General features: G+C 45.0%; 1 protein-coding gene across 3 annotated transcripts in view; it reads right to left on the reverse strand.

Annotated features, from left to right (window-relative positions):
* Positions 1–23266, reverse strand: part of GSN (gelsolin) — a 190361-nt gene extending 167095 nt beyond the window's left edge. The window contains exon 1 of one of the 3 annotated variants that reach the window (XM_086920982.1): positions 22917–23266. The gene's annotated coding sequence lies outside the window, so the exon portion shown is untranslated. The remainder of the gene's footprint in view (positions 1–22916) is intronic. The other 2 variants (XM_086920981.1, XM_086920984.1) reach the window with 2 other exon arrangements.
* Positions 23267–24220: the final 954 nt, after the last annotated feature.

Raw genomic sequence — 24220 nt, forward strand, 5'->3', positions numbered from 1 at the left:
GAGCTCTCATGCTTGAGTACCATCCATTCCAGGAATTTTCTTTGAATTTTGCAGCTTTTAGGCTGGTTTTATATGAGGACTACAGTCGCAGATACTGGGGGAGCTCCGAACACCTGGCATGATGGAGCCACCCAGGGCTTTAAGTAGGCCGGGTCTCACCGGTGCTGAGCACCAGCAGATTTTTGAAACGGGTCTCTATCGGGCTCTGTTTTGTGCCCTGGCACAGGTGGTCCATTTTTTTCCGGACCTCAGTGACCGCAGCTGCACACACAGCTCACTTCTCACTAGTGGAGAAGTTATGGTATGACGTCATACCAGGTGAAGGTTGTAGGGAAGGGAAATCCTTTAAATAGAGTCATATTTTCTATGGATTTCCCTTCTCTTTTTGAAAGTCAGGAGCAGCAGCATCGTCGTGGAGTCTCCAGGGCTTTAAGTGGAAGCTGTTTCATTATTATATACAACCCATAGTTGCTACTTATTTATCTTATGCAACTAACAACCATTGACAAAGCCAATAGTCCTGACCTGTTGTAGGTATGATGTTACTTATTGTATCATATATCTGGATGCAATGACAGAAACAGCAGAAATACGATTCTGGCGGTACACTATGGTAGGCACAGATTTTTAGCTTAAGTGTGTTTAAGCCACACCCTTAATTACAGTGGCCACGCCCCTTTGAGAGCCTCCCTCCCCCAGTTTTTTCATCCCACTTAAAGCCCTGGGGCCACCTGTGATCACAAAACAGTACCCACAGTTTCTGGCTCTCCTTGCCTAAAAGGCCCTCTCCTCCCTGGCATCCACCCCTCTACTGGAAGATTCCTCCCTACCATGTTCATGTGATGGGCTTTTTTATTTCATACACTGATATCAACTAGTCCTCAGTAAGCAGACTGACGCTCAGCCAGCCCTGACATTTCAGCCAGTAGCACTAAGCATTCTGGATCTTGTAGTGTTTTCATTGAAACATGTAAACATGGGCCTACAGGGCTCAACATGCACACTCTGCTGTTGGCTGAAAAACCAGGATGGCAGAAGGTCACTCTCATAAACATAGCTGCCAAGTTTCTCAGGTCCATGCATGACTAGATAGTACAGTCCATTTGTAGTCCTGACTTGATAGTGTCTTAAATAAGACTACAAGTCCATAGTGTCTCAAGTAAGACTACAAGTCCCAAAATTCTAAAAAAAAACTGGGACTGGATTAACTAACAATGCATGGAACTGGGAAACCTGGCAGCCGTGCATAATTAGAATGTTAGTTGCCCCCTGGTCTCATGTCATCACAGTCACCTTCAAGCAGGCCTTGCATTTCAGCCAATGCTAGAGCTTGCAGTTTGTGCTCGCCATTGTAAGTGCGCCTACAAGTCCCAGCATGCAACACTAAAACAGGACTTGTTGGAGGTGTTCATGATGTCTACGAAAATGGCAGAGATGGTTGTGCCTAGGTTTTTAGATAAGGAGTTTGGGTTTCGCGATATTGCTCCAATAGGTACATTAACCAACCGAGCTACCTTGACAACTAAATGATATGAATGTGAATGAAAGAGTGTAGAAATACAAAATAGAAAGTATTTTGAAACATATAATGTCTTCCCCTCTTTCACTTTGGTTAAAAACCAAAAGCTTCCTGCATGCAGTAATTTACTGACAGTGCACAACACCAGTCTATGTGGGCTCAGGTAACATCTTCCGCCGGCCGTGGATTTTTAGTCAAAACGTTGCATGCTGGGAATAGCAGTTTCATCTTTAAGTATGCCCTAAAACTCCCAGCATTCAGGTTGCTGGTCATCCGGAGAGGTGGAAGGTACCACAGATGCCACACTTTACAGAACTTTCAGGTTTCTGCCTTCCATGTGGGAGTAATGTGTCCAGTTCATGGGTATTCCTTTCTTTCCGGTACTGGTAGTTCTGTTTATCCAATCATACATACTGCTGTCAGTTGTCGGTATATCTGTATGTATGTAGATGGATGGATAGACGGACGGACGGATATATAGGCAGACAGATAGACGAATAAATATATGGATAGACAGATAGATAATCAGTAAATAAAAATGCAACAATAACGGGATAAGGTGTCCAACTGATTCATAAACGGCTGCAGATATGCACAGGTGCTGGCCCACACTGCTAATACTTTCAGGCGAGCACCCTGTATATTGTGCACAGAGCAGCTGGCACCAGGGGTACAAGTTCACTTTGAAAATTAGCGAGAGGCCTTTGCATATTTGCTTTTCAAAGACAGGGGTCAAATGTCAAACAGCTTCTCTGACCAACAGCTGATAATTCCTTCACTGTGTTTGTTTTTCCTTTCTCGAACTGCAAAGTGGGGGCATGTTGTAACTTGACCCTGGTAACACTCTTGCTGGGGGACAGTGGCATGAAATGAGGAGGCTACAATGTGTCTGTGGCAATGTTTTATAACACATATGAATAAAAATGTATGCTTGCTTACAAACTAAGTATCACAAAATATATCTGCAGCAATGATTCACATTGAGGCACGCGATGTGGGGTCTGGGGCGCGGTAACAACCTATCTGGTAAACAGAGTGCAATTAACTGGCGTGGTGTAGGATTTACCAGTTGTGTTTTTACCTGGCACGATGCAGTATTTACCATGTGTGTTTTTACCTGGCATGGTGCAGTATTTACCAGCTGTGCTATTACCTGGCATGATGAGGTATTTACAAGTTGGGATTTTACCTGGCATGATGCAGTATTTACCATGTGTGCTATTACTAGGCATGATGCAGTATTTACCAGGCATGCTATTAACTGGCTTAGTGCAGTATTTACCTGTTGTGCTTTTACCTGGCATAATGCGGTATTTACCAGGTATGCTATTACCTGGCTTGGTGCAGAATTTACTAATTGTGCTATTACCTGGCTTGGTGCACTATTTACCAGTTGTGCTTTTACCCAGCATAATGCAGTATTTACTAGGCGTGCCATTACCTGGTGTGGTGCAGTATTTACAGTTGTGCTTTTACCGAGCATAATACAGTATTTACCAGTTGTGCTATTACCTGGCTTGGTGCAGTATTTACCAGTTGTGCTTTTACCTGGCATAATACAGTATTTACCCGTTGTGCTATTACCTGGTTTGGTGCAGTATTTACCAGGTGTGCGATTACCTGGCTTGGTGCATTATTTACCAGGTGTGCAATTACCCTAGTCCCGTCTTAACGCATGGGCATGCTGGGCAGTTGCCTGGGGCCCCATGAGCATAGGGGCTCCATGCAAACCAGAATTTAACCCTAATTTTCCGTTAAACATTTTTAGTCCTGTGAGTGACTGTGTAGGCAGGACCCAGTGCACTGCTTTGCCCAGGGGCCTATAATGCTGTTAGGATTGCCCTACTATTACCTGGCATGATGCAGTATTTACCAAGTGAGCTATTACCAGGAATGGTGCAGTATTTACTAGGTGTGCTATTACCTGGCATGATGCAGTATTTAGCAGGTGTGCTGTTACCTGGCATGATGCAGTATTTACCAAGTGAGCTATTACCAGGAATGGTGCAGTATTTACCAGGTGTGCCATTACCAGGAATGGTGCAGTATTTACCAGGTGTGCGATTACCTGGCATGATGCAGTATTTACCAGGTGTGCTGTTACCTGGCTTTGTGCGGTATTTACCAGTTGTAGAATTACCAGGCATGAAGCAGTGTTTAAGTGTTTACCATAAGTGCTATAACCTGGCATGATGCAGTATTTTCCAGATGTGCTATAACCTGGCATGATGCAGTATTTTCCAGGTGTGCTATAACCTGACATGATGCAGTATTTCCTGGGTGTGCTATTACCTGGCATGATGCAGTATTTTCCAGGTGTGCTATAACCTGGCATGATGCAGTATTTACCAGGTGTGCTATTACCTGGCATGATGCAGTATTTACCAGGTGTGCTATTACCTGGCTCGTGCGGTATTAACCAGCTGTAGTATTACCAGGCATGATGCAGTGTTTACCATAAGTGCTATTACCTATACATTTCGAGTTCAGATCCTCGTAATAAAGGTTAGCTCTCATTTTAGTGGAGTCAAAGCAAACCCCAGCACACCCATTTCACTTTATTTAATGACTACTCTAGACTTTTGTCATTTTGATGTTAACTTGACTCGATGGCAAAGCCCAAACTTGTGGTATTTTGTGAGACAACATGCAAGTCTCATGTATTGCAATGACATATATTGTCCTCCTTAGGTAGGGGCACTCGAAAGCCTGGTATTTGCGCATATTGTTTGTTTGAATTCTTACTTTAGTTCAAGGCATCTAGTATGATACCATGTGATTGACCACCTAATAAGACCACAGCACAGCGTGCAGAATCCCTGTCCATGCTCGATGGGAAATGTGTTGGCAGAAAGGTGCAAAAGGATGCAGTGGTAGAATCACTGCTTGTCCTGTCTTATTTTCAGCTAAAAAGCACAGAAAGAGATGTAAACCCAACACAGCGTTATTCATTACATCCCAGTTTACTGCCGGGTTCTACATGGACATCATTGTGTTCCCTAATGTTGTGATATGCAATGTTCCATATAGTCACAGAGTATATATTATTCATCCAGCATGCGCATTAACCAAATGAACTACGGTAACATCGTGGGGATCTGTTGCTCTTTGAGTCATTTCCTTGTCATTTAAGCCTTTGTTAAAATGGCTCGAGTCCCTTGTTCAAAGCACTTAACAAAATATGCCTGCTGTTAGGTGCAACAATAAATATCAAGCATTGGCAAGGTCATTAGGTCTGACTTTGTCAAGCTGGGGCAATTGGTTTTCATTTCCTTTAAATATTTTGTAACCATATGCCACAAAAAAGAAGAAAAAAAGAAAATATCCTACCACCTAACTGCCATGCCTGCTTTTATGTGTGCAATAAATCATTTACATTTTTAAACAAGCATTAAAAATGGAATGGGTCTTGCCTTTTATTAAGTAAAAGCCATTTGCTTTGCTATACAATACCATTAGCAAAGCAAATGGCTTTAACTTAATCAAAGGTGAGACCTATTACATTTCCAATGCTTGTTTATTCTTGTTTTACTCCCACTTAACTCCCTCCCCCCTCTTTCTCTTCTCCCCGCTGCCCTGCCACCTCCGACAAGTGCTGACTGCTCCTGGTGCAGTTGTGGTTAGGCGTTAGGAATTCCATCCGTAGGGGCTTGCTTTGAGAAATCTGTGTGCTCTGCAAAGACCTTGGGAGCATCACCCTGATTGAAGTAGGCCTGGGGCTTCTGTGTTCAGTGATAGGTGCACATGGTCTGCGAGACACTGTCTCTGTTTCAGAGCGATTTCTTGTGTCCTCGTGTATGTGGAGGGAGAAGACGTGTCTTTGCTACAGGGAACTTTTAGTGTTTGCATCCATTTTCAGTGGGCGTAGCCAGCTGTAACACAGCTCAGTGCAGGGCATTTACTGTCACAACAGCACAGTGATATCAGGTTATATTCCTACCTCTCCCTAGAGCATGTGTACACCTTAGACACGATCTGTGGCACAACCCTGCACACAACACGGCAACACCAGACTGGCTTTTAACCTCAAGAGCACATCTTTATTGTATCACTAATCTACAGATCAACCAACCAGAAGTTAATGTAAATACCCACAAGTGCCTAACATGGCATCAAAGATGTCCCCAAACTTAACAGCTACCTAAACCAAGAGATGAACTAACATGCACCCCCTCAGATCGGAGTCTTTCGAGAGACGCACTCACGCACGCACACAGAAACACACCACACACTCTCTAGCATCTCTTACAGATCCCCAGTCTCTGGTGCCATCTCTTTGAGACCCCGCTCTCTTCCTGTGTCTCTTTTGGACCCCCCCTTCCCATCTCTGCTGGTATCTAAGTCTTCACTCTCTTCCAGTGTCTCTTTCAGAGCCCCAGTCTCTGACATCTGAAGCGCGGAGATGAGACAAGACGATGGTGCCAGCCAGGAGGGGGCGATGCCATGCCAGCACCAGGAGGGGGCGCTGCTATGCCAGCAGCAGGGTGACGCTGAAGAGCGCGTGCACATCTCCTGTCCGTCCCTGTGACATCTGAAGTGCAGAGATGAGACGAGACGATGGTGCCAGCCAGGAGGGGGCGCTGACATGCCAGCAGCAGGATGACGCTGACGAGCGCTTGCACATCTTCCGTCCGTCCGTACGCATCCACATCTAGCTGTGGAATCCGTATTGATTCCAAAAGGCTCTTGCATGGCGAGACAGCGCATGCACTGTTAACGCGAGGCGAGACCTAAAAACAACCAGTCACAGATGTAGTTGTTTGACTAGTGATGCAAGCCTTTCAATTGTACCATGCATTGTATTTATTATTATCAGTGAAGGAGATCAGAATAAATGGCCACCTAACCAAGCTTTCAAGCTGAAGACCGCTTCAATGTAATGATGTTATTTAAACACCTTATAGTTTCATCTGTAAAAAGAGTGCAGGCACAATAAATAGCCAGTTTTCATAGTTAATAAAAAATACATTAAATTAAAAAGCACACTGAATTTATTTGCAACTAGATTGAAAGGGACTATTTTTAGCTGTATGTGAACCACATGCACTGGCTGCGTGCAGTCACTCAAAGTGGAGGGAGCCAATGGGTAAAGTGGACTGACCCATAGCCCCTGTGACCTCATAGCCTGTATGATGTGGTGGGAGGAAGCAAAATGTGAAAGACAACTCAACAGACCAATGGATGAAGCCCGTTGACCAAAAGCCTCTCTACGTATGCATAATATGTATGATCTTGGGAAAACAGCAATAACTAATTAATATGCATTTATCACAACAGACCTGGGAGATGGGAAGTTCCTGTGGGTTGATTGATAAGTGCCAGGCGGGGGTCAGCAAGTCTTCCTGCTGCAGAGGGATGGACCAGCCTAGGGGTCACCCTGACATCTCCAGGTGCTCTCCATGCTTATGATGCAGTGAGGGGTGGAGGGTTGGCCAAAGGTACTGGTCTGTGTGGAATCCACATTCAAAGCGCCTTGTCAGCGATGAAATCGCCCACACCAGAGTTGAGGATGTGGTTGCCAGATTGCTTCTGGTCAGTAGTCCATCCTTCCACTATGTTCTTTCAATTAAAAAATAAGGCACATCCCGACAGTTGTATTCTTCTTTTGGACAAACTGGACTAACCACGAATTCTACAAGGACAAGACTGGCAAATGTGTGCTCTTCCGGCAAGAAGCAATATTGCAGTCGTAGAGAGGGAACATGTGAAGACGAAGGCCAAAAAACTCTTATTGTCTGGAACTCGTCTCTGTTCTTGGCCAAGTGCTCCAAGGAGAACGGTTCAATGGGATAGTAATGAAGGGTAATACATCTTTTCTCAAAGCCAGTTTTATATAAGTTGTTTTATTGAGTTCTTGGGGAGCTTGTTCGTGCTCTGGCCAGAGACAGAATTAGGAAGTCTGAAAATTATTACACTTCTGCAAACAGAATTATGTAATCTTTTTTGCCCAATCCCAGTGACAACAGCAAGAGAAAAGGGAACTTTTTTTTCATTGTATAAACTTAATTTGAAATTCAAGTGTCAGTGTTACAGAATAAGAACAAACTGTACACCTTTATAGTATGCACCTCTTAATGTAAACATATTTTGTGGGTACATATGGAAGTTAACGTGATCATTCCAGCCGCTCTCAGATAAAGCATGTACACCAGTAGTACCTCAGTCAGTAATATTTTGGGACCAATGTACTGTGTGTGACTATATCTCAATCAGTAATCGTCAATGGCCCAGTATTTCCAGACTACTGCTTGCATTTCCTACTTGAATACACTTTCCTGCACACAGACCCATCATTGCAACAGAGAGAGAGAACACCCCACAATCTATGGCAACATATCAGCCATCTGGGAATCTTCTCAATCCTCGTTCGAGCAAAGTAGAGCCGTAACGGGCTCCAAAAATCTCTTGGTCTTGAAGTAGGAAGCTGAACAGTAGCAAATTTCCCCCTCCTTTAATTACATTGAGCTAAGACTCTGAGTTAGTCTTTTTTTTTAACATTATACCTGCATCAATTCCTACAGATCCACCCTTCTCTTGGCCATCAAGAAAGCCAGAGAGGCTAGTCTGCGTACCCCAGGTGGTATCAAATTGACATTTCCAAGTAACGCACCTACAGGTCACATCTCCACACTGTTTCCTATCATATCACAAACCCTGTTAGTTATCCAGTATGTCTGTATGAAGAAACATATCCAATCTAAGAGAAAAAACCCTGCATGTTTGGAATTACATCTAGGACAGCGGCCCGTCTATCTGAGATACTTTATCAGGTGTGTAGTGTGCTCGGTGTCTGAAGTTAAGGTAAGTTCTGTACCTGCCCAGTCTTCCCTGCCTCTCCTCTGAGGTAGAATGTTCCTGATGTGTGTGACCAGTGAGGTGGTTTTGTGATGGGTCACACCTGCAGCCAACCAGAGAAATGGCACCGCCCAGGAGCTGGATTGAGACAAACCTTTCTTGCTTCACATATTCACACGGTTAAATCGCGAGCGGAGTTGGGTTTAGGAATCTGTCCACCCAGAGGTGGAAGTCTCTTACAACAGTGCTAGTTTCAGTTGAGACACCTTGCTTCCAAAGGCCTGTCTTTACACCAGACTATTGTAAACTGTGAAAATAAATTAAGACTCTGCTCCTCCCTAGTGCAAACTAGGAAGGAGCAGCTATTACAGTGATAATTTCTAGCACATTAGCTTCACAGCAGTCAATTTTTCTTTTGAGGATGTATTATCTATAAATGGCAATAACCTTCCACTCCTCATATTAGCCATGTTTGTTAACATGGGTTCTAAAATGCACCATTGGTCCTTAAATTAGTCCTCACCTTTTTATGGGGACTCGCTCATTTAATGCTGTTGGTGTTTATGTACCATTTGAATTTTTCACAGCCCTTAGATTTTAGTGGGTTGATGCCGCTGGCCACCACCCACAGCCTCAAAACTGTTCCACCACCATTGATTCTACATGGCTTTGTATTACACTATAACCAAAGGGACATCAAATTGAATATATGAGCTTATAGATGTGAAAATACACTAGTTGCAACTTATTTTTTTCATCCAAAAAAGCAAATATATATATGTACGGTTGGAAACGTAAATATCTTTTTTTTGTTAATCCCATAAACACGGTGAGCCATGCATGGAGTGGATGAGCGTCTCATGCAAGGTCCAAGAAAAGTTCAGTACATTGTCTTTCTAAAGGAAAGAAAGAGCAAGGGGTGTGATTCACCGAAGGAGCAAACTGCAGAGCACATCCACCCACACTCAGTGTGGATTCAAACTAGAAACACATACCTTCTCCATAAAAGGAAGGTCACGAAGCAGCAGTGTTTAATTAACCCAAGGGCTACTTGTTATGTTTAAGTGAGAGGCCTGATTATTGCTCCCATGTGCCATGCATAGCTTCCCACCATTGTAAGCCGGAAGGGGTTGAAAACTCCTCTTCCTGAAAGGAAATGTTCACATTGAAAGTTCAGAATTGTTGCCATGGTATGTTCGGTATACACACCCCCCAGGATATTGTGGCATAGATTTGCAAATATCAGGAGGAAAAACAATCCGGGAAAGGCAGCACGTTCAATATGGGGAATGTGATAATGTTGATAGAGTGTATTGTTTATATTACCTGGCAATTCTGGTCTACTCAACTTTGAAGACTTTAAAGGGCGTGGCTGCCTTTAATATACACCTAACTTACTTGCAAGGGGAAATAAAACGTTGTGGAGAAGAGATGACAGGCAGGTACATTGCTATTTCAGAGGACAGTGATTCAATACGTATTACAGGTGTGCGCAGTGCTTCAGAAAAGAGACATCACATTCGATACCAAATTAGTGTTATGTGAGTTTCTTCCAAGGGTAGAGTATGGTGCTCACCACATCTACCTGCTGCCAAACTGTGCATTTTTTATTTCAATAAAACACATGAGCAGGCCCTTGGGATTGAGCCCACCCCCACAGCACCCAAGTATCGCTTCTGACACAACAAACACAGTACAAGGATGCCATACTGACGCACATCCACCTTGAGAACATCCTGATGAAGAGCACTGGTATTGAAAAATGGCCGACTCATGTCTACTTTTGGGTAAGGAAAGGTTTCTTTGTCTGAACCCATCAAAGTCAAACCAATCACATCAAAGTCCTAATTCTTTGCAAAGTAGATCGAAGTTCTAATACCTGGAGGGCTGGTTCCGAGTCACAATAGTGCGGTGAAACCTAGGCTCCTCTCCCAGCTCTTCGCTATGAGTCAGATACCGGGCATCATTTTTGCTCTGGAACTTCAGGTCACTCCACAGACCAAACGAGTAGTCAGTCCAACTTCCAAATCTCTATTCCTCCAAAGTAATGATCGACTACACTGCTGCAACAGAGTCTACACTGCCCTCCGGCAAAAACAACTCCTCACTAGAGTTCAGAGACATCAAGGCAGAAAGGATGCATCTGCATTTATGAAAAAGACACCGTATTACGCCTGTTGTGGAAGCTCTGCATTAGCTCCCAGTTCAAATCAGGAGCTAGTAAAGTCTAACCCCTATATACTGTGTACGAAGCTTACTGGGCAAAGGTCGGAACCCTCTTGAAGAACAACTGTGAACAATAACAGTCCTAGGCCACTAAAGGGCTATATGAGCATCTCAAGCCCTATATGTGTAAGAACATTTGATATATATTGAGAACCAGTGTACAACACATTTAGATTCAAACTTTCATTTTGTTAATATATTATCCTATACCAGTTAAAAAAATATTTTTTGACATAAACACAAATCACTAAAACAACCATAGTGCATCATGATAAGACACTTGGTAATTACGAACATTTATACATAACTAATATTGACATTTAATAGACAACAAATATAAATATTTTTATATGACACAAAAAACATAAATCGAAAATAATTTTGTGAATATGAAAGAGGCTGTAGTAATGAAAAGATCTTGATTTTCTCTATGCGCGTTTCGGCGTGCAAGAAGCTTTCTTCAGGAATGCCACTTTAATTCCTAGACACCATCCTATTGTCCTATTGTAAAGCGCTCTGATATCCTTCAGGATCATGTTTGCAATACATAAAACTTTATAAATAAATAAAATACCTAGTCCCTCTTGAAGCACTTCCAGGTCACTGCACCAGCCAGAAATATTCATACTTCAAACAACGCCCACTCAAGACACTTCAGTTTGGAGGAAGATCCTTGGGTACCATGGCATGAAATGATGGCATAGCCTGATCCCCCGATTCAGTATTATATCCCATCACCTTCAGGCCTTGAAATTTCTAAAAACCGAAATTTTCAAACAAGTTTTCAATTGCACATCTTCACAGGAGTGACGGAAGAACGTCAGATCTAGGTTCTTCCTACGCATCTGAATGAACTCTTAACACTCACCTATATAGATCATCTCACTGATGTATTTTTACTTTCTGGTCAGTGATCTGAAGTGGCCCCAGAGCCCCTGGTGCTTTATAACTCTCCTAAATTAATCAATAATACCTGAACAAATAAACCAAAAAATTGTATCTTTGATGACTGTCCTGCAAAGTCAATCAATCAAACTTCAACTTTCTCAGCCCCTTAATTAGAAATCATGGTAGCTAGACAAAGCAAAATGTCATACAACATTTGTGGATAGATCTCATTGGTGAGTGCAAAAGTTAATGCACTGGAGTATTTTTATTAAGATTTAAGGTGATGTCCGAAGGAGGCACAGGAGGACCTGATCCAACGTTATGCCATGTCAGGGAAAATAAATGCGGCTTGACAAAACATGTTATAACTAACAAGACCGCAAGTAAATGCACATTTCACACATTTAGTACTACACGACGAAGGTCACATTAAATTCTTTTATCACAGCATAGCTTAAGCAGAGAAACCACTACATGAAACATCAGAGACACCATGCTATAATTACTTTAAGGGGAACATAACTGAGCCCTACTCTCCAGCCCTTCTCACTGCACAAATGTACCCCCAGGTATTCTGGTATGTTTATTTACATTTATTTATGACTACTACACACAAAAAACATCAATACTGGGTATACGTGGCATATCCATGTATACAAATCCACATTAATTGCTATTTTTGTGTAAGAAGAGAGACATCATGACCCAACCGAGGCTTTGCATGCTCAAGATCCTCCCCCACATCCAGCAATAAGTACCATGATATTCTTTTTTTCTCTCACAAATTTAAAAATAACTGTACAAATAAAAGCAAAATAACTGCATACATCACAAAGCAGCAGACATTAATCTGAACTCACCTTGTCAGTCTGCTCAGATGAATTTTGTAGCTCATAGACCAGCCATTCTTGCAAACAGCTGCTCAAGACCCCCTCATCAGGCTATCAGTTCTTTCACACTCACTCTCTCACCATCATCTACTATTTTAGCCTCTGTCCAGTCTTACCTTTTGCACGTTGAGTAAAACCCATCCACATGTGCACCTCATACAGACTCAGCTGATACACTCACCAACATCCATTCACTCTGCCTAACCACTTGAGCGTACATCCGCTGTTGCTCAGATGCTGCATCCACCCCCCACTCAGTTTTCAACCCAACGTCTATTGTCAAAGCCCGGGCCAGATCTACAAAGCTCTCAAACAGTGCAGCACAGCACCCAAAGTTGTTGCACTGTCCAGGGTGGCAGGCAGAGTAGAGGAAAGTGCCATATGTAAAGAGATATAGCACCCTATAGCTCCCTCCCTAGCACCAGCGCACAATCAGGCTGCCAAGCACCCCACACACCCTTATATCACTGTGCAAGAGAGTCTGTAGGTCTAGTATAGGTGCTGTACTGGAAGACTACCCTTCCAGTACAAAATTCTATGCTTAGATTAGCTTCAAAACATTTCCCATGTTGGGTGTGTGCTGTAGAGTGCAACACACATGCAAAGTGGGAAAAGATAGGAGAAATAAAGGCATTTCTCCTTTTTAACACCTGCTTCAAAATGGCATTATTTTTAGGTGCAAAACCCTGTCTACTATTGTAAATAGATAAAGTTTTACATCAAACCCGTGTGTGATTAATGGGAATGCCCATGCACCACCCATGAAACGCCTCCATGACGCAGAGTAACGCTCACTGCTTTGCGTTACTTTCACTCAAACTAAATAAACAATCTCACTCGTAGGTATTCAAACATCAATACAGGATATAGGTTGTTTAATAGCCCACTGCATTTAATGTTGTTGCCATACATTCATATTTCAAACCACCATACTGATTTGGGCAAAACGTTATAATGATCATTCAGAAGGATGAATTACACCGAACATTTTTCACCATATAGTTTTCAATAAAAACCTGCACAGTGACCCCAGTGAAAAAAGAACCACAAAACAAACCAATAAAGAAGGAAAAATGTATGTGCGTTTCTTTTAACAAACAAAGTTCATTCCTAAAAGTAGTCCATTGACCAAAAGGATGTACGTTGTTTACGTTTGTAATGTGCATTACTTTCAGGTAACTATAAAGCGCCAAACAAGTTCTTCGCTGAAAATTAATTTTTAAAAAATACATTTTGCACAGATTTGCATTATTTTTATGACTCCAACCCATTGCAAACTATTTTTGGAACCTGCTCTGTATTCACTCTCACATACCTTCCTTTTTCAAATGTTCTCAAATTTCTCACACCAATTTCTTCACCAATGTGAATTTACCAGTATTACATAGCTTGAATATTCGAGGAGACTTTTGGAATAAATAACGTAGCATCCACGTTTTTTGCTTGTTGTCTATTCACTTCGAAGCAAACAATGAGGTTTTATAAACCTGCACGAACCCGACTTGAGGCCTCCATAGCACAGATTCAACATTGTTAAAAAGTTAAAGAAAAGAGAAGCCACAGTAACGCACTCCATGATATTCTTTGTTATTTCAGACTGTTAAAATGTTACTTCCTAAATAATCTTGAGTGCTTTCCTTCCCCTCTTCTACTTATGCCAGCTCAGAAGAAAATTCCAACCATAGCTCACATTGTATTAAACAAAACTACATAGATAAATCCTTCCGGTAAGTCAGTAGCTAACCATCTTTGCTTTTTTTACTGGCAATCACGGTGCAGCAGCTCCGAGAAAATAACAAATTAAGATTTTCATTTCCCTGTGACTCTGTTTAGCAGGTAAGAAAAATAACAAAACTTAAACATGACAGCAAGTGAGCAGGGAGCTTAGAAGCGGCTTCTTGAAATAAATACAACCACCAGCCAAAAAAAAGCATAATAAGGAGTACTACTGGCTCCTAAAAGATAAGCAGACTGGGGCCCAGAAATATGTGTAGTCACTGCTCTGGGACCCTGATGCCTCACCACCTCTGCTAGAGACAGTCATCAGGGTGGCACTGATGGGCAATATTTACTGGCACAGTTACAGGCCTATTTGATGTTTTGCACATTGCACTGTTGTAATCTCCGGGCTGGGGAAATGGCCAGTGAAGCTGGTGAGTCAGAGGGACACTGAGTGAGAGCTGGCGGCCGGAGTCACCTAATGAGTACACGGGCCGGCTTTAGCGCTGGGGGAGCCCTGGGCCACAATGTCTGTTGGTGCCCCCTCAATGACCACCTCTGCCACTGATTCCCTCAGTAGCACCCTACAACACTGCCTCTCAAGTCTCCATAACCACTGTCTCAGATTAATTTAGTTTTATAGCACCACTCATACCAGTGTAAGATGTCAGAGCACTTTACATCACACACACATTGCACAGAGACAATCATATGTGAGTAAACCAGTGTATAGGAAATGTTACATCAGACAGTACTACAAGGTGTAGTGTAGGAGTAACATGTCATCGATACTGGTAGGCAATAATAGTTTAAGAGTCCTTATTCAGGAAAGGCACAAACTCAGAATTTAATACGCGACATCATTGTTAGGGATTCTCTATCATAATAAGAATTGTTTTCTACCCAAATGAACCCTTTTCAGAAGATTAGGATAATGAAAGACTGGGCAAAAAAACATATAGCTCTAACTTATACCTTGCAGTTTGCAGCAGTTCTAGTGTGACAGTTAATAGTTCAATGTTTTATATTGGGATTTTGACTTATAAACGACAAGTAACACAAGTAGCTCTCTTACAGAAGCAGTAACCCACTGACCTATTTACATTATATGCACTAAGTGATCTGCATGCTACACGCACGTTTTTAGCAGCAGGCATTTTAACCCTCTGCACTACCTTATGAGTCAAAATTTCCACTACACAAACCCGTCCCTTTCCAGGAAAACGATTAATCACCGGACTTCGCTTAACATTTTAATTGATGTCTGAAAGTTGCTGGAGGCCAGGAAGGAGGCAGCATGTTTTTTTAAAATGTTAATACACATTTTCAAAAATGACGCCCCCGCCCCGGTGCGGTCGCACCGATCGCACCGCCCTAGAGCCGGCCCTGAGAGAGAGGGAGAGACAATGTACTGCAATTTATTGCAAACTGCAGGTCAAAGTGTCTTTTTGTGGAAAAGATTCTTGGAGGCATTGGTAAATTCCCGCACGCCTACATTTTAGCCCAACAATGTGGCAAATGTTTCTTTCCAAGGTCCATTAAAGGCCATTTTGCTATTTAATACATGATTAGAAAGGTTTCAAAAGGCAGAGATTCTTGTTTGGAAACACAAGGCTCGTTGAGGCTTGGATGCACCCCATGACAAAGTATCCTACTGCTTGGGCGGTGTGCCCTGTGGATGTAACTAAAACATAAGAAAGGAGCTCTGTATGAGAGGCATTTGGGAATTTTGTCCCTGGTACCGCTAAATCATGTTAGACCAAGATCACGTGGTTAGCAGAACCTGAACATGTGTCCTTGATTATGGAAGAGCGAGGCAGGGGTGGAGGGGGATTATGGTGTGTGGAGGGAAGAGCTCTTCCTGGAAGGAAATGCTTACCGTGGCCTTGAAGAATAACATTTGCTGCAGCCGGATTGCTCACAGTGATGGCTGCAGACACAGTGTAATCAGGAAGAGAGCCCCCTTAATACAATAACACTGATATGAGGCCACTAGCTTATTTAGTGTCAATGCACTTATGGGCTCAACTAACAAGGTAGGAGTTGGTGTAGGTGTGGTGCACCTCTGGAAACTTAATAGTAAACCAAAAGTATGTCAAGATAAGTCCCACGCAGGGGCGTAGCTTGGTCAGTAACCTGGAAGGGGGTGGGGGGGGGGGGAAGGGGGGCTTCAGGTTTTCCGACAATCCCATTGGCATATCATGTTAATCATTATATGAGACCCAGCGCATGAGTGGGGCTTAAGGGTCAGAGGAAAGGGAAAGGCTTGCGAAGTACTTAAAACACAGTATTTTGTAACATGACCATGTTTTAACCCCTTGGGGGCTGAGATAATTCTTCCACTGTGCGGGAGAATTAATGAGCGGGCGGGGTTTGGACGGCCCCCGGCCGTCGTTAGCACACGCCCACCGTGACGTATGACTGCCTGGGGCCGTCCTAAGCACCGAAGGGGATAAGATCTTCAAAACAGAGAGGAGTGTCTGTCTGTGTATGTCTAATTGAGTATTTAAAACTCCCAGTTGAAATCCGACAGACACCTTCCCATACCGGACTGAAAACTCCTGTACCCAACTATTTATCAAATAATACATTTATTAGGGGATTGTAACACCCCCCAAACACCCTCCCCACCCCCAAATCTACACCCCTGGTCACACCTACTCACTGAAAAATCTCTAACAATTGGCTGTTTCAGGGCTTGAGTCGGGGTACCACGCGGGTGGACGGCGTCCCCCCATTTATTTTACCGGGTGGGCGCCGTCCCCCCTGCCCAAAAGCTGGACTGGACAATGATGGCGTTACTTACCAGACTGGCTGCCCCGCCGATCTCCTAACCTTGAGGTACTCATCGCATCCTGCTTCCTCCTCTCTCCACCCCTCCCGTCACCCTCCCCTACCCACTCACTCGCTACCCATCTCATGATCCCTCTCCTGACGTCTGTCCGCGCTCTGCTCTCACAGATGCTCCTCCCGCCCCCCCTCTTCTCGCTGTTTGTGACCTACTCACGCCCCCCCCTCGAGCCTTCACACTTTCTTAACTACGACGAGGCGCGCATCCTTTCCCCATTTCTCGTCCCTTCACTCCTCTCTTCATGTGACTTCAGTCACACTCCATACACCCAGGGGCGTAGCTGCTACTGGTGCAGTGGCACTGGAGGCCCACTGAAACGTGATTATTGCTGTATTTCTATGTGTTTTACCTGTTGTTACGTCACTTCCTGTCGTGAAGTCACTTCCTGTCTCTGAGCTTCCCCCCACTTCTTTATTTAAGACTTGTGCCCTGGGTCGTATCCTTTATTTTTGAGGTTTCACAAAGAGCCAACCTACGTCATTCGGTAAAATTGAGGCTGGGCATAGCAAAGTCAGGTCCTCTGAGGGGAATTTTATATCCACCCCACCTTCACATTTTCAGTTTCAAGTAGTCAGAGGGGGCTTCTAACATTGTGAAGGGGGTTCTAGCTATGGCTGACCTTTCAGATATATTCCTGGTTCAACTAATCAGCTGTTTCGTGCATAAGGCATAAATCTAGAAATTGGAATCCTTTGGAACATCAGTAACCAGGGGCTGTGTCTGGCTACTGGTTTCATGTTGCCAGAAGAAGATTGGATACTGTAAAGGGTGCATGTTTTCGAAGGTCTGGGACAACTGCAAACGTTGCTTTTGCCTTTGTGACACACCAGCATATGGAAGGATGCAGAAATCCAAGTATCAGAGAAGGTTCACAAACTCACCAAGCCTCAGTTCTGTAACTCTAAGAAGATGGTGTTTCTTATGATGGTGCAGATTTCTGAGGAATTAGAAGTGTTGGGTAATGTTTTGTCCTTTGTGCATCAAGTGATTATTTCGAGTTTCTGCTCATCAATCAACACAATCCACACATGTATGTAAGTGTAATGGGCCATTCCATTGAGAGGCAAAACGTTCTGTGGAGAAAACAAGTGATGTCCCAACAGGTTCTTGACTATGGTGCAAGATTAGTGACTCGACATGCATCCTGGGAATCTAAAGCAGTCCGAGTTTCCCAGGACTAATTCTGCAATTCAATGTAGACTTCATATTACTCCCTTGATAGGCATTTACGCACATTTATGCATGCCTACATGTGCCACACAAGTGCATTCCAACATTAAAATGTTCTTTTCTCCACAGTGAGAAATGTTTCTCTGGAAGAAACCCCTTCCCTGAGTCTGACACCAATGTTTAGTGTATTTCCCCATCCCTACCATGCTAGAGACGTAATCCTGCTCGTGACAAGATTCAATCCCTGACCATCTCCAGGGAATGAACATACCGGTCTATTGTTTGTAATTACCCACAAACTGGCCAGTTTGTGAGTATTCACTTCTACAAACAGGCATACAACAAGGCATGCCCTTAATCTACACAATTTGCTCCAACTGGTGCAACTTTATCTATGAGTAAATGCATTTACATATTATTATTATTATTATGTTTCTTATATAGCGCCTGAATCGACCCCCAAAGGGGTATCTCCGCGCTTGCCTTGGGAACCCGTCCTGGCTTTTCCCTGTGAGATAGCCCCTACAGGGCATCCCCAAGGTGAAAGCCAGGCATCCCGCCGCAGGGGGGCCGTTGTGGAGATTAAGCAAGCTTAATGCCCAGAGTTGCAGAGTGTGAACCCATGATTAGGTCAGGCACCGAAGCGAGAATTATCGAGTCCATGGACATTTGAGCTCAAGACCCTGCCGTGTCGGGAATTGAACCCTGGTCCCGGGTCTGACCTCTGCTTCAGGGTCTGCCTGCTCTAACCAGTGAGCCACACTTCTCCACATGAAATTTGAGTTTGTAAATTGCAAACGAACGTAGGCTCACAACGGAAATCATTTGCACCTAAGATGAACTCAGGTGTGCAAATACTTTAGATATTACGTTCAGCCTGAGTCTTCCAGGTCCACCTAGTCTGGCCTTATCCCTACCTATTGCAAGGCTGCTCAGTTTGCTAGTTTCCTGTCCTCTCTTGTACAGTCTGATTGCAAAACTAGCAGCGTTGTCAGACAGGCAGATGGGTGTAGGTAGGTGTCAGGCAGCAAGACAGGTAAGTAATTGCTTACAAAGAACTTCATTGCTCATTAGCAGCCCTGGCACAGTTACCACCCACCGTCCTGGGTACCCTGAAGTTCGCCCTCTACCTGGATCAAAGTGGGAGCGCTGCAGTGCTGCAGGAATTCCTGACATGGGGTTCAACCAGCCGGGTACCACTTTTGTTTGTGGCGCAGGCGAAGCAGAGTGTAAAGTTGGTGTAATGGGCCTGGGCCTGTATGGAAATGTACTGGTGCTTGCAGGGTGTGCACGGTGCAAGCTTCACTCTCTACCCAGTCCTCCATGCAAGGGGCACCAATCCATGCATAGGAGCCGTAGCCCTATGCATGGAACTCACTCCAGAAAGATATTACAAGAGTGATTTCACAAACCTGTGCAGGAGTGTAATCAAGAGCCAAGGGCACTGTGTTTATGACTAAGTTTGAATAGAATGTGCAACACTTGTATATTGTTGTCACTTATGTCTCACATGGATGCATCGAGTAGTAGATTTCTGTATTTCATATTTGCTCTCACTCTTTCTGTCAGAAATGTACTTCCACTGTCTAGGAAAACAACCTCACCCCCATCTTGAGCTCTTGTCCAGGCACTTCCAAAATGGAGCCCGCAGGCCTCTATTATATTGGTCTGCTTCACTTATACATGCAATGCATGCACCACACTGGCCACATGCACAAACCATGCACCATACACTTGGGTTGTTAGCACTCTGTATCTTTCTTATCCGCAGGTGCCCTGCTGTGCCGTAGGAACAATGGAGAAAGAGATGAGGTAACAAACCAAGCCTTACATCTGACTGGCTTTGGTGAGATCCTTTCAGGCAGTGCCGGATAACTCCTTTTTAGCGAGTGAGAGAAACAGCCTTTAATGTAGAATAATGTAGAATCATTAAACGAATCTTTTCCTAAAGGAGTTTGCTCCACCGCCCCTTGTGTGGTGTACAGACCCTGTACCAAGTTTGACATACTCCAGACTCTGTTTAAAAGGGCTACGCACAATAGGCCTGGGCTCCTAATGTTTAAATGATGTGTACACTCGGACTTGCATGTTTAAGTTGGGTGCCCCAGGCATGGAGCACTATATGTAATATTATATCTACCTACTTCTTACATCCTCAAGTTGCTGGCTATGTCAGAAATCCTTCTCCCAATATATGCCTAAAACCCTGTGTATAAATTGACTTTGATTTACTTCAGATGGATTCCTCTTCTCTCTGTCTTCAGTGGCCCTCTGTCCTCTGAATGCCTTCTCCTTCTGGGTCCCTTGCTCACTAAGCCACTGGAGTCAAGCTATCCTGGCTGAAGACGGCTGATAGCCAGATACCGGTCCTTGGATGCTTGATTCTGGTCCAGGAAAGACATGGCTTGGCAGTTCGGGCTGGACTGTTCCCATGAGGCACAGGGTCAAGGCTGATTTGCATATGGCCATGTCTGAACTGGGGTGGCTTGATGAACAAAATAACGATGGATTAAACCCAGATCTGTGGCTGGGGGTGAATGTTTTGCCACTGTGCAACATTCCGTCCATCATCTTGTGTGTTTTGCTGTTCTCCTTCTGAGCGCAGCCTTCACCCAGCCTCACGCCGGCCGGTCACCCTTAGTCTCTCATTGTAATTCTGCAAATGGCTCAAACCTCATTTCATACATCACATCCCCTCCTTCTTCTAAAACCCTCTCCCTGCATCCTAACGACACCTGACTGCTGCCAGCCGACTTATCTATCTCACCCACCAGTCCCCTTAGCACCAATGACCCCACCGGCCTGGCATTAATGTTGATCTACCACAAAGAAACTGGAGTCCATGCATGGAATGCTTTCTTGGATGGACCAGTAACCTTGAGTCCCAGGAAGCCTGCTGCTCTCGTGAAGTCTTTCAATGCCCTGATAGGGGTAGTAACCGCTATGTAAATGGAATTACAACAAAAAGGGAGACAGCCAGTCCTATCTACCCTGCCAGTTTCCTGATGGCTGGAACACTGCCTGCTGAATCCACTACCCTGGTACATCCTTCGCTTTATCCAACCAGCACGTAGCTACCCGTGGTGCAGCAGGTGCAGTGGCACCGGAGGACCAGAGCCCTGCTGGGCCCACGGAACCCCTACAAATGTTGCATCTGCTACCCCAGCAGCAGTCAAAGGAGCAATTTTCCTGGCTTGCACCAGGGCCCAGAGCATCCTTGCTATGCTACTGATATCTATAGCGCTTTCCTGCTTCTTGGTGAGGCCACAAAGCGCTATGTGGGCGCTCGGGTGAACAGTTAGTAAGTACCTCCGCAGGGCATGGCTGGCATTAAAGGGTGTTGGTGTAAATGATATTTATTGGAGCTGAGTTTTGGTGTGATGCGCGTGCCCCTGACAGTGCCCCAGATGCACGAAGCCCGGACAGTTTCCAGACGTGACACCCCACTCAATGCGCGTGCAAAGCAACACCGCACAGCCTCGCCTCGGCGCTCGTGTCGCCTGAGGGCACGCTTGTTTCTTTCTTGGGAGCGTGCCCAGCTTCACCACGGGACAGAGACACACAAAGGCTGGGAAAGACATCCTGACAAGTGAATTACAGAAGCCCTGCGGTAAACTGCAGCACCGTACCGCACTGGGAAGGATTAACCCTCTCCGCTCCAGGACAGTCTCTTCAAGCAACAGTGTGTGCAGGGGACCCGAGCATCCTTTTAAAACATGTACGAGAAAAGTGGAAACCGGACTTGCATTGTGGTGAATGTTGCCTCAAATATTTATAGTTAAAGAAATATGCTGATTGTATGAAGATTAAAAGAAATTATTAAAATAGTTTGCTTCGTCTGATACCCCAAATCTCACTCATTGGGAGTAAGTCTCACCGGTGGGTAAACGCAAGGACATTTGGTAAATCGCCGTAGAAATGTGTGCATGCTGCCAGCGCCTAGAAGGGCTTGGTGGCGCTGGCGGAGCGGGGTCCCTCACACTCTCGAGTTGCACATCTTTGAGCAGACTAACACCTGACCTGACCAGTCCCTCTGTATCACTAATTTTAGTCGACTTTCACCACTAAGAAAAACACTTCCTTTGTCCAGTTATCTTCTAACCGGAGGCGCTTAAAATAAGGCAAAACTATAATACGAACCAGATGTTCAGGACATTAACAGGTTGGAGAAGTAAAAAAAAACAACACATGAGAGGCGTAGAATAAAGCTCAAGTACAAACCCTGCGTTAAACACCCCCAGCGGTGCCGTTTATTCTAGACTGTGCCCCCCAGGGCATGGCACGCGCAAGGTGGGCGTCGGCCGCGGGTCTCGAATTCACAGTTTATTTAGTTTGAAATTTCTTTGCGAGTTCCTGGGCCCACCACTGCCCCCTGCCCTGCTCGCCGCGTCATTTCTTCCCCCATCAGACAGCGGCGCACTCTCTCATGCCTATATATGGCTGTTTGTCCGCTGTGCAGTGCAGAAAACTGCACCAATATTGACAAAAACGCACATATTCGACTAGAAGCGAACCCCTACGCAGCAGGCGTGACATGCCTCTGAAAGGGACAGTGCGGCACGCATAGCGTGGCCTTGACTTTGACGTCGCACGTGGCACCGATCTTTGATTAGCAGCTCCGAACCACTCGCATGCATCATCAAATATGTGTTTTTTTGAAGGGGAGGGTGGGGGCGCGGGGACGGCTGCGGTCCTCGGGGAAAGCCATAAATTGTGCCTCGGGAGCAGCCTTCCTGGCAGCGGGACAGGCTCAGCCCGGAACGCACACGCCAGGGGGTTTCGCAATCAGGACAGGGCTGGGGCGACAGACACAGAGCGCGTAAAGAAACGCACGCCTCAAGGCAGGAGCACGACCTACCGGCTTGGGGTCTGTTGAAGTGCAGGGCAGGACAGGAGCTGCAAGCAGGAGAGACGCGGGCTGCAGGCTGAGCAGAAGACGGCTGCAGGCAGCCTGATCCCCCAGCAGTGGGCAGGGCAGGCTGGATCAGGGGACAGAGGACGGCCCCCTCCACCACCACCACACCCCCTGTGAATCATCGGTGCTCCATCAACGCCCCACCCCCAACCAGTGGCTCTGGAAGGCACTGCACCGGCTGTGTGCAGGGGGTGGGGGTGCAAGGGCAGGGAGGGTGTGGCCAGGCAGGAGTGGTTCACTCACTGCTTACACAGAGCCAGGCAGCAGCTCTTTGCCAGCCTCCCCGCTTCTGCAAATGACATCGCTGTCACTACCTCATGTTTTTATTTTTTTTATTTTTATTTAATGCGATTTTATATAGCGCGAACATTACCCGAAGGTGTCAGAGCGCTTTACATAAGAACCAGTTGCGATACATAAGGATTTAGGATTACAGGAGTTACATAAAAGATACAAACAGAATACATTGCAAATGTACAAGTTGTAAAGTCACACAAGGAAGAGATAGAAACAGAAAAAAATCACAAACGTACAAGTTGTAGAGTCACACAAGGAAGTGATACGAATGGATATACTCTAAGAGTCACATAGGAATGGTAGAGAGTTCTAAGGTCTACTGCATATACTAGTGGTTAGAGTAATCTCTATATACATATATATATACAAATAGTAGATTTTCTCAGGTCAAGACCCAAAAAACCAGGAGAGCAGAGTTCCATTAAGTGGGGTCGGAGGGGGGGGCGCAGTCACAGCACCATGGGAGGGCAGTAGAACATCTGATGTTTCGCAAGATGGTGGACCAAGGACAAGAGTGACAACAGGAGACGGTCCCAAAATGGCGGGCGCACACGTGTTTCCAGTCCAAAAGTTACGAGGGCCAAGTCCAAAGAAAACCAGGGAGGCGATCCAATGGAGGTAGAACAAGAAGGGGAAAGGAGCCAGACAGACAAAAAGGGGGCAGGCGGTCTCCGAAGCACAACCGTGCCGTCCATGTGCACAGGTCCCGGGCAGCGGTGGCAACAGTGTCAAATCCATTCTCCCAGGTTGGAGGGAGATCGACACAGGCTCCAGGGCAGCAGTCTAGAGAACGGGACGCCGTAGAGTCCAAGCCAGAGGGGACGCCTCACTGGCAGGGATGGAAACAGACAGGCTCAGAAAATCCCGGAGAGCCCAGAATCCCACCCCGCCAAAGCCTCCAGCGAGGCAGGCCGGCCAGCGGTAGCGAAAAGCAGCGGCTGTAGAATCAG

This window comes from Lissotriton vulgaris, chromosome 5 (assembly GCF_964263255.1).
Source record: "Lissotriton vulgaris chromosome 5, aLisVul1.2, whole genome shotgun sequence".
NCBI classification, from domain to species: Eukaryota; Metazoa; Chordata; class Amphibia; order Caudata; family Salamandridae; genus Lissotriton; species Lissotriton vulgaris.